This window comes from Acipenser ruthenus, chromosome 23 (genome assembly GCF_902713425.1).
Source record: "Acipenser ruthenus chromosome 23, fAciRut3.2 maternal haplotype, whole genome shotgun sequence".
NCBI classification, from domain to species: Eukaryota; Metazoa; Chordata; class Actinopteri; order Acipenseriformes; family Acipenseridae; genus Acipenser; species Acipenser ruthenus.
Genome location: NC_081211.1, coordinates 28,938,543 through 28,948,409, shown reverse-complemented (window position 1 = coordinate 28,948,409; position 9,867 = coordinate 28,938,543). Strand labels below are relative to the sequence as shown.

Genomic DNA, 9,867 nt, shown 5'->3' with positions numbered 1-9,867 from the left:
CTAGGTTTTGTAATGGTTTGCATGTTTATGTCCAAGCCATTGATGTCTCATAGTTTCAACCCATTTGATTACAATTAGAATGTTTAACAACAAAGTTATAGTTTCTGGTAAAACCAGGTGCCCCGTCTCTGCAGTGAAGGCAAAATCCGATCCTGGTTTTTCCGTTTAAGCAGTTGGGTGGCGCTCCAGTTCTTCCTTAGAAAATAACCAGTTCCTGGTTTTGCAACTCTCCCAGCCGCTGTTAGCATGAGAATGAGGAGCTTAGAGGGACCGGCGCTTGGAAAGCCAGTTCGTTGTAGGAACACGCACACTGTGTGACCGAGTCAGAGAAAGGAGTTTAAATCGCAGAGAGGGAATCGAGAAAATCTACACAGCAGTGACTCGCTCCGAAAAAAAAAATAAAAACCCTCCTGTCTTTTATACCAGGAATACATTTTAGGAAGGTAGCAGATTTCTAAATCTACAGAATACAGGAATACACAGCGGCACAGCGATCTGCAATTTAACATGGTACGTGTTAACGTTATTTTAAATTAATTGAATTTATATAAATAGTTTGAGCGCTGTGCATCAGCAATGACAATGGTACAGCACTACAGTCTTGCACGGCACCCGCGATTAGCAGATATATTCGTTAATTTAAGTCTTAAGATGTTTTTTGTTGTAGTAGTAATAAAGTTTTGTTTTTTTTAAGTGGATAGGAGAAAATACTAAACGGATCGCTATTTACTTCGATTCGCTACAGTCGACCGGTCAGCGTGTGAAGAAGTGATTGTACGTTATATACAGCACGTATTAATAATTGTATTTAAAATGGAATTTGCACACAGTTTCATTGCTGGCCGTGTTTTCTTGCTAAATACTTTCCGTTGGTTCCCGGGATATACACTTCATTCATGTCATGTTTGTGAATACCCTACATAAATCAACCACGGTGCGTATTGATTACAAAATACTCACAAGCCCGTCATTTCAAACTTTTTCAGAAGTACATTATGAGTAACTAACTGTACACTAATTCCCGTCAAAGCCTGAAATAATAATAATAATAATAATAATAATAATAATAATAATAATAATAATAATACTTTGGGAAAATGAACACTTTTGAAATGGGACTACTTGTTTTTAGTGTAATTCTTGACTTATAACAAACAGTACCGCTACCTTTCTTTTGACCGTTTAGTTTGCTGGTGACGACACGACCCACCACCGTCCAAAGCAGCGCTGCGTTTTTGAATCTGTTCTGGAGTTCTGGTCCAGTATTCGACTGGCGCTCGCTTTGCACAGAGTGGTTAGCTGGTCAGCTGTGTCCAACTTTAAACAAAGCCCAAGTTCTGCTCAGTCGATTGCATGGCTTTCTCCACGGTGACGATGATTCGCGATGATCCAGTCTGGTTAATAAAAGATAAAACTACAGTACAGTACCAAGTGCTGCATGCAGCGCGCAGATTGAGGGGAATTACACTGCAACTAATGTGATTATCTCCGAATCGATGTATTTCTGTGTATCGGGTAGTACAGTAGCACCCTGCTTTTGAGTAATGACTGCAGGTATGCACCAGATCGGTATACCCAGCGCACAGATTGTGTGTTCACCAGATGTGATGATGCAAGTCCAAACTCTGTGGATGAGGAAGCAGTGCTGTGTTGTACAGTACTACAGCACAGGGCTTTGGGTTAGGCTGTATCTGGAACAGGGTGCTTGTGTGGGTTTCATTCCCTTTGTTCGTCTTGCTTTGTAATTCAAAGGGGCTGCTCCAACCCCCTCTCGGAAGAAGCAGCAGCAGCAGCAGAGATTTTGTCAGAACTGGATGAAAAGCCTCAGCCTGCGTTTCAGACAGCTGGGACAGTGCTTCATATCTCCTGTGTGAGTTCTGGGGTGGCTGGGTTCAAGCCCAGTTCAGATTCTCAAGAGTCTTGTCTTTGGAGAAGATAAAGAAGTGTAGCACACCACCACGAGGGGCTCTGTGTTAATGTGAGGGGCTTTCTAAACATTAACCAAGCCATTCACTCCCAGTACTGCCTCTTATTACAGTCTCTACAGCTTCCATTGTCAATCACTGTTAACCGAAGGGTATGCTGTGTGCCTGTGCTCTGTGCAGAGGGCTCTCACTGCAATAGAAATGCACATTTCAGATGAACTCAGTACGGTAGCTAATCAAGTGAAAGAAAGGGAACATAGTCCAGTAACTCTGACTCGGAGGAGGTTTCTTGCTTACATGTGATTGTTTCTCAAAGCAGGGTGCAGTTTGTCTTTTCAGTTGCATCCAGGGGGTGAGGGGTGGAGCACATCCTGCCCATTGCCCCCCACCCCCTCCTGCAGTGCACGCTGACAGCATGCCACTCACAGCACATTGAAGGGTGTGAGTAAACCCTGTCAGAGCAGCTGAGGTGTGTGAATGAGTAATGAATCTGAATGATACACGGGCCCCGGGGCCCCTCCTGAGACCTCTCTGGAGACTCAATCTGCTGCAATCAGGAGCCGTCAGTCTTTAGACAGGTGAGCTCCCTGGCCCTGCAGTCCTGGAGACTGACGCATTGAAACCCATTTGAAATGACTGCATTCCATGACAGGCAATCATAGCCAGTTACATTGAGCCCCTGTGTTTGGTGCTGATGTCTGACCAGCTTGGGCAGCATGGGTTACATTGAGCCCCTGTGTTTGGTGCTGATGTCTGACCAGCTTGGGCAGCATGGGTTACAGTGAGCCCCTGTGTTTGGTTAACTTTTTCAATATGAACTGATATGAATCACCGTGCTGTTGTGGGATTTGTTTTGACTCATTGATCCCGTTCAGTGTGTTGCGTCAGTTCCTAGCGGATTATTCAGTATGTGCATGGTGTGGCACAGTTATTAAAAGCACTCGATTTGCTCTGTGCGACCCCAGACTTTTATTTCCCCTGCATAATCAATCTAGAACACGAGTGTGTTATGATGTGGTGGAACTCAAAGGCTTTGGAGTGTTGCAATCCACAGGCGCTGGCAGTGTCTGTGAGGACAGAATTAAAAGCAGATCTCTGAATCTCTGAAGAGAATTGCAGTTAGAGCCTACAGTCCAGCTTCCTGCTCTCGCTGGCCGTTCAGCCTTTCTTTATTGTGACTAATGACTGCATCTGCCCTGCCTTCTGCTGAAGGTACTGTGCAAGCTACCATATGAGAAACTTCCAAACAGAAATCCAGACCTGCATAGCCCTAGAGCCTACAGGGACGGAAATAAGACTCCCATTGCATAGCAGTTTGATCCATTGCTGGATTTACTATGAGTTTATTAACAAGTGCCTGAGCTTGTTGCCTATACACTGTGGCTAATCAAGCTAGTAGTAAAACCCGGAGTGGGTGAAAGTGCTATGCAATAGGAGTCTTGCTGCCATCCCTGGCCTAATATTGAGCCTTTATTTACAAAAAAAAAAAGCTTTACTGCAAAACAAGCTTCAATTGAATTTGTGTTCCGAGCGTCTTATGATTGTTCCCACGGAAACTGCATGTAAAAACTATTCAGTTCAGGGTGTGTACTTGGCTGTATTTCCTGGGATTCCAGGTAAACTGTGTGTTTGCTGGATTGAGGAGGCCTTTGCTTTTATTTTCTTTGTAAGGGTTGGAGGAGGGCGGTGTAGCTCCTTTATCCATAGGCATTGCTCTATTTCTTACACTTGCCATTGTATTGTAATCTTCCTGTGCAGTACCCCAAGCCGTGCAATTACTGGGACAAAAGACAACAAGTTGTTTACATCCAGCGGCCATTGAGATTGTTCAGTGGAGCTGCTGACAGTAAATGTATTGCGTGCCTGGGCTGGATAGGCCCTTTTGGGTTACACCATGTCATGTGTTCTAACCTGGGCAGATGGTAGGTAAGAATGACGTGACATTTTACTAAGAGGCAATGATAACTTGCTAAGTTTTGCAAAGTCTCCAGGCTGCAGGTGCAGAGTGAGCAGCTTGCTTGGTGGCCCTTGCCTGTGCAGTGCTGCAGTAGCCGGTGTGCACGCTTCTGTGTCCAGGCCTCTCTCAGACTAGGTGGTCTCCAGCCAGCCGCTACACAGAGCGCCCGCACTGTCCTTTGTACATTTCAGACACAGCCATGTGCCGTTTTTCTTTAGATATTCCAGAACGTGGAACAAAACAAGACGGCAGCATTCTCCCCCGGCGCCCGTCGGTAACCATAGAGACAGGAGGCCCCTTTAACATTGCTGACCCTACAGATTACACGCTGGTCCAGCGCGGACACTGGCAGCTCTGGGGAAGCAGTGTTGAGACCCCCCCACCCCCAGGGGATCAGAGACCCTGTCAGCCCCCCAGTGATGGAGTGGTTTGTGGAGCAGGCTGCCTGCAGGTTCCATTTGTCCTGTATTGATGGAACGAGATCCCTGATAACTGTGTGAGGAGACGTGCTTCTCTGGTCCTCACTTTCTCAGAGCTTTCTCAGTCCACAAAGCCCTGGTTTCTCTACTTCAGTAAACACCTCGGTGGGATCTCACTGCTTTCAGTAAGCACCTCAGTGGGATCTCACTCCTGTTCTGACCTGAGCTAATTAAGGAATGATTGATGAGTGAAATGCTCTACAGCTTCATTCGCTTGTTCTTTACAGTACACCTGCTCATTCCCATACACCAGCGTTGGTTCATGCTATTGTATTTGTATGGCTGAAACTGTGCACTCAGAGCTGTCTCTTATAAAAGTTTCCCATTGTAAAAGCATAGGAAAGTGTAATGAAGCACAGTGAAAGCATGGTAAAACATTGGTAAGCATATTAATAAACATGGCAAACCAGGGTAAACTATGGTAAATGCAGAGAGTAGCCATGAGGATAGTATGTATAAATAGCCCTACTCTGTTGCAGTCAAATGCTGTTCCGTGAAAGAAACGCTCCAGATTGTATGAGTGAGAACTGTTCTCGCTGGATATCTATATCCCCCAATCTTCCTGTTTTACTATACAGTATTCAAACTCAATATAGTCTCACACATACAGTGTTGTATTAACCAGTGCCAGTTTCTCATTGAATACTCAGCAAAACCTGACTTTAATTTAACTTGAAGTCTAAACCCGTGGCTCCAAGACTGAAACTGTTGCCATTACATAACTGATATCAAAAACACCATTGGGACGTTGAGTCCTACAATACATTTGAATGAGTCGTTTGTGATTTGTTTGGTCTGATTAACAGATCTATTTGACTTTGATTCATTTTAGTGCAAAAGCCATTCTAAACCAGTCCTGATGTGTTCCCTTTTATTACATGTTTTCAATAAACCAACAAGAAACCATGAATTTTCCAGAACAAAGTAAGTGTGCTTCTGTAAAGCCTCTTTCTCCTCTGTGGCGTTCGTGACCCCTCTTTAGTGCTGTGCAGACGTGTTGGATACAAAGCTGCGTGGATCCCCTTTTTAACATTCTGACCACTAAAGAGTCTCCCTGGAGAGCTGCGGCTAATTGAGCTCTAATCTTGCATCCCCCCAACCCCCCAGGACCACAAAATATGACACAGCTGATGCCGTCCCGAGCTTTATTTATCTGTCACTGGTGCTGCTGGGGGTGTGGGCTCAATCGATCGCTCTGTATTTATCTGTCACTGGTGCTGCTGGGGGTGTGGGCTCAATCGATCGCTCTGATGTTTCCTATAGATTAATCCGATCCATTACTCTGCTCAGCTGCTTCCTGCATTCTGCCTTCCTGTTTGTGAGTGGCCTCTATACCCATTGTACAAGCTGTTTAGACCCTGCTAGCACTGGTGCAGTATTAGGGTTGCTGCTCAGCTTTGAAGTGTGTCACGTCTGTTCTGCGTCTCGCAATCTTTTTATCTGCTGCAGTAGAGTAAATGCCTTTTTAGTACTGATTTGTGGTCACTTTGAACTTTTGATGTCTGAACTTTTTTACAGTTTTTTTTTACCTGCGATAATGCAGTTCGCTTCAAGGAGACTTTGTCATTTAATAAGTCTGAAGTGTTTCTGCCTAGTTTGCACCACTGTGCTGCAGGGATTCAGAAAGAGCCTCCTCGCTCTGCTCAGAGTCCATGGCTTCCTAACAGAAATCTCACTTTGATTCGGAGAGGCTGGCCGCACCAGCTGACTTTATTCAGAACAGCCGGGAGATGGTACACGGGTTAATTGGTGTGATAAATGGAGCCTGCAAAGCAACAGGAGGATGACTGGCTCTGATACACAGCTGCACCAGGAGAGAGGAGGGAGAGGCGCCAAGCTTCATTCATTCGTTCATGCAATTATTTAAAACATTTGGTAGTACAGTATGGAACTCTGTGCTGAGCTGAAAGCTGGTGACTGCAGAAGCAATGCTGCTGTGAGATGGAGCAGTTCATAAACGTGTGGGAAAACACAAGCAAAGAAAGCACTGCTCCTTTTTAAGTTTACAAAACAATACAATGTAAAACATATTGGTTGCCTGCCAGCAATGGGAGAGAATTCCAGGAATGTGGGTGTGGGGGCAAAACCAGAAGAGAGTCTGAAAGTTTACTAGCATACAGGCCTACAGTACGTGTGCTATTGTACAGTGCTTCCCCTTTAAGGGAATGTCCATCAGAAAATGAGGTGGTTTTAGAAGACTTTGTGCATTTAAGTGCTAATACTGTACACGGCAGGGCATGCGTTGTCTTGTGAACGCTGGTGGATTTTGGGGCGGTGTTTATTGCTATTGGAATTGCAATTCCAGTTGTAAAGGCTGGTGACTGGGCAGTGAATGTGTTTGAAAATCCCCTGTTTTGTATCTCACTGTAGCCTTCTAGAGCAGCAGCACCCTGGACACTATCCTGAGTTTAATCAGGTGTCTTTACTGTAGGTAGTTTGCCATGTGAAGATGTTTAAGCAGTGTGGTAAGAGTTTGTCTCTTGATGTTTTGCCACTGCTCTTCATGGCGGTGTCGTGAGTAATCGTCAGCCTCTAATCCTGCAGACTGGGAGGCCTGTCTGAACCCTGGGCAGGTCTGTCTCTCTCTCTCTGGCTGCTCACTTGCTTTCTCCCACAGGAACCGGTCCCTGTTTCACACATGGGCAGGGCCGTGCTTTGACAGATGAGAGCGTGCATCAGGCGATCTCATGAGAAACGAGAGGGTCAGACGTGAACAATAGCAGTTTTCTGAACGTACAGTAATAACAGGGGTGGGAAGCGCACTATACTGGAGCCATTGTCACCGCCTGGGTCTGGAGAGACAATGGAAAGAAAGGAAATGGACTCTGCATCTGTGTACTACAGTATACTGCACGCTGCCCAGCGAACTGGCTTGCATTGCAGTGTAGTGTAAAGTGAATCAGGTGCGGGTTAAAGAGGGTTTTATTCTTGATTTAATTTATAAAAAATAAAATAGCTCACACGTTTCATTTTGTACATTGAAAAGTTCCCATTGTAAACTGTACTGTACTACCCAATACAGCCTAATGTTACTGAAATAACATCCCAGATTAAAGTCTTTAAGGGTAGAAAGCTTTTCTCCAGTGCAGAAATCATACATTGCTTTCTATCTAAAAAATTAAAATAAAAGTATGATGCAAACTACATGGCCACCGCTGTGGTACACTTCCAGTAGCTGCTCCTCCAGTGTATCGTGTCTTCGCAGTTGTTTGCTGGGTTTAGAATGTCATTGTTTTGATGTATTTTCGAAAGCTGACCCCGCAGTGCATGCCCTTGACTGTTGGCAGACTGACAGGTCTGTTAAAGAACATGGAATTGAAAGGCACTGATGCATCCCGTTATTAATCCTGTCTGAAACATTCAACCAGGAAACGTCATTTCCAAGACGCTCCGCATTCACAGCGTTAACAAAATCAAACCTTACAAACCTAATGAGGCGCACAAAGAAATACAAGGACTACTACAGTGCTGCTTACAGGAGACACAGCTCCTAAGAGAGCCCCAGACAAAAAATACAAGGACTACTACAGTGCTACTTACAGGAGACACAGCTCCTAAGAGAGCCCCAGACAAAAAATACAAGGACTACTACAGTGCTACTTACAGGAGACACTGCTCCTAAGAGAGCCCCAGACAAAAAATACAAGGACTACTACAGTGCTACTTACAGGAGACACTGCTCCTAAGAGAGCCCCAGACAAAAAATACAAGGACTACTACAGTGCTACTTACAGGAGACACAGCTCCTAAGAGAGTCCCAGATAAAAAATACAAGGACTACTACAGTGCTGCTTACAGGAGTCAAAGAATCACAGAAACACTTTGATAAAGATTGTAACTCATGACCCAAAAAGATCAATTGCATTGACCAGATGTGCAGTGCTGTAAACACTACGGGGCACCGTGTCTGTCACAGGAAGGAGTTGGGGTTAAAGTCCCAATAACCGTGTACGCTTTAAAGAAGTCTAATGAACCTCGCTCTGTACAAAGAGCATACTGATGCTACACTGTCATCAGGAAGGAGGAAGACCATAGTAAACGTCTTTATTTTTATCCTTGTCGAAAGTTGTAGTCAGTGAGTGTTACTGATGATTAATATTATAGGGTAATTTTAAAATACTATTTGAATTCGCGTGACACATGTGCATGTCATGTTTGCTATGCCCTCGTGAACAACATGCACCCAACCCTTCCCTGATAATGTAGTGTTGAAATGCTAAGTCAAGGGAATGCACCGACTTGAATAATAGACTAGCTATCTTGTGCAACCCATTCTCCTTATTTACTGTAACATCTCCTCACAGCAGAAAAATCTAGATGACATCATCGTTTGCCGCAGGCATTTTGCAAACAGGAACGTGCTTGTGTAGTATCACAGAAGCCCTTGCATTGCGTCCCAATAGGGGCTGAGTCAATGAGATTCCTGCATGTGGTGTAGCATCCAGCTGAATATAACCCAGTGCTTCTGTTCAAGTCCAGAAATAGTATTTCTAAATGCATATTCTCTATAACGCTGGCGTGATGGTATGGAGAGATGCCAGAGAAGAAGCAGGGCTGCACACTGTGCTGACGCAGTGTGAGTCACTGCATAGATTCATTTCCAAATGCATTGATCCTAACTGACCTGTACCACGCAACACTAAATTAACAGGACATAGATAATTCCCTGGACTAGTGGATAGCAAACCGTACTTGCAAATAATTGTTGAAGGTTTGAGAGAGTTTTGGTTGTGGGCACTTAAGGAAGTCTCTAGTTTAGCATGTATGCTCGGGATAGCTGGTATAAGACCCTTCATTGTGTCTGTCCTCATTCATGTGTAGTGGACAGGACGCCTGTGATTACAGTTCAGTTCATGACAGAGCCCTGATATCGGCCAGTGCATGTCTACTCCCAGCGTGCAAACATCTCATCGATGACCACACAAAGATTCACTGCCCGGGTGCTCGAGCTGAAATCCTTCCATTGTTGACGGAACCTCTTGAGATGAAGCATCTCGCCGTGGTGACTTCCTTCCATTGTTGACGGAACCTCTTGAGATGAAGCATCTCGCCATTGGTGACTTCCTTCCATTGTTGAACGAACCTCTTGAGATGAAGCATCTCGCCGTGGTGACTTCCTTCCATTGTTGACGGAACCTCTTGAGATGAAGCATCTCGCCGTGGTGACTTCCTTCCATTGTTGACGGAACCTCTTGAGATGAAGCATCTCGTCGTGGTGACTTCCTTCTCGTGCCTCAAGGTGGATTGTGCACAGTAACCCTCTCTACGATGCAGTACTTTGAGGCAGCTTGGGAAGGCGCTACATACAGGATTTCTGTTACAGTACAAAGTGAGGTGAACATTTTCCAATGTAAGTATTGGGGGTCTGGTCTCTTGGCCTCATCTTGGCTTTAGGACAGGGCTAGCGCAGATGAAGTTATTCGCCCCTCTCCTTCAATTGGAGGAAGGGTTGAAGGGGGAAGATTGATGTGTCTCAAGCAGGCCGCTGCCACAGTGTTTTTTTTAG

The 9,867-nt window shown here is 45.0% G+C and overlaps 1 protein-coding gene across 1 annotated transcript in view; it reads left to right on the top strand.

The window, feature by feature from the left end:
- The first annotated feature begins 227 nt into the window (after nt 1–227).
- The window catches only part of LOC117413193 (NEDD4-binding protein 3-A-like), a 29,693-nt gene continuing 20,053 nt past the window's right edge, over nt 228–9,867 (top strand). Inside the window, exon 1 of the mRNA XM_034022003.3 lies at nt 228–510. The gene's annotated coding sequence lies outside the window, so the exon portion shown is untranslated. The remainder of the gene's footprint in view (nt 511–9,867) is intronic.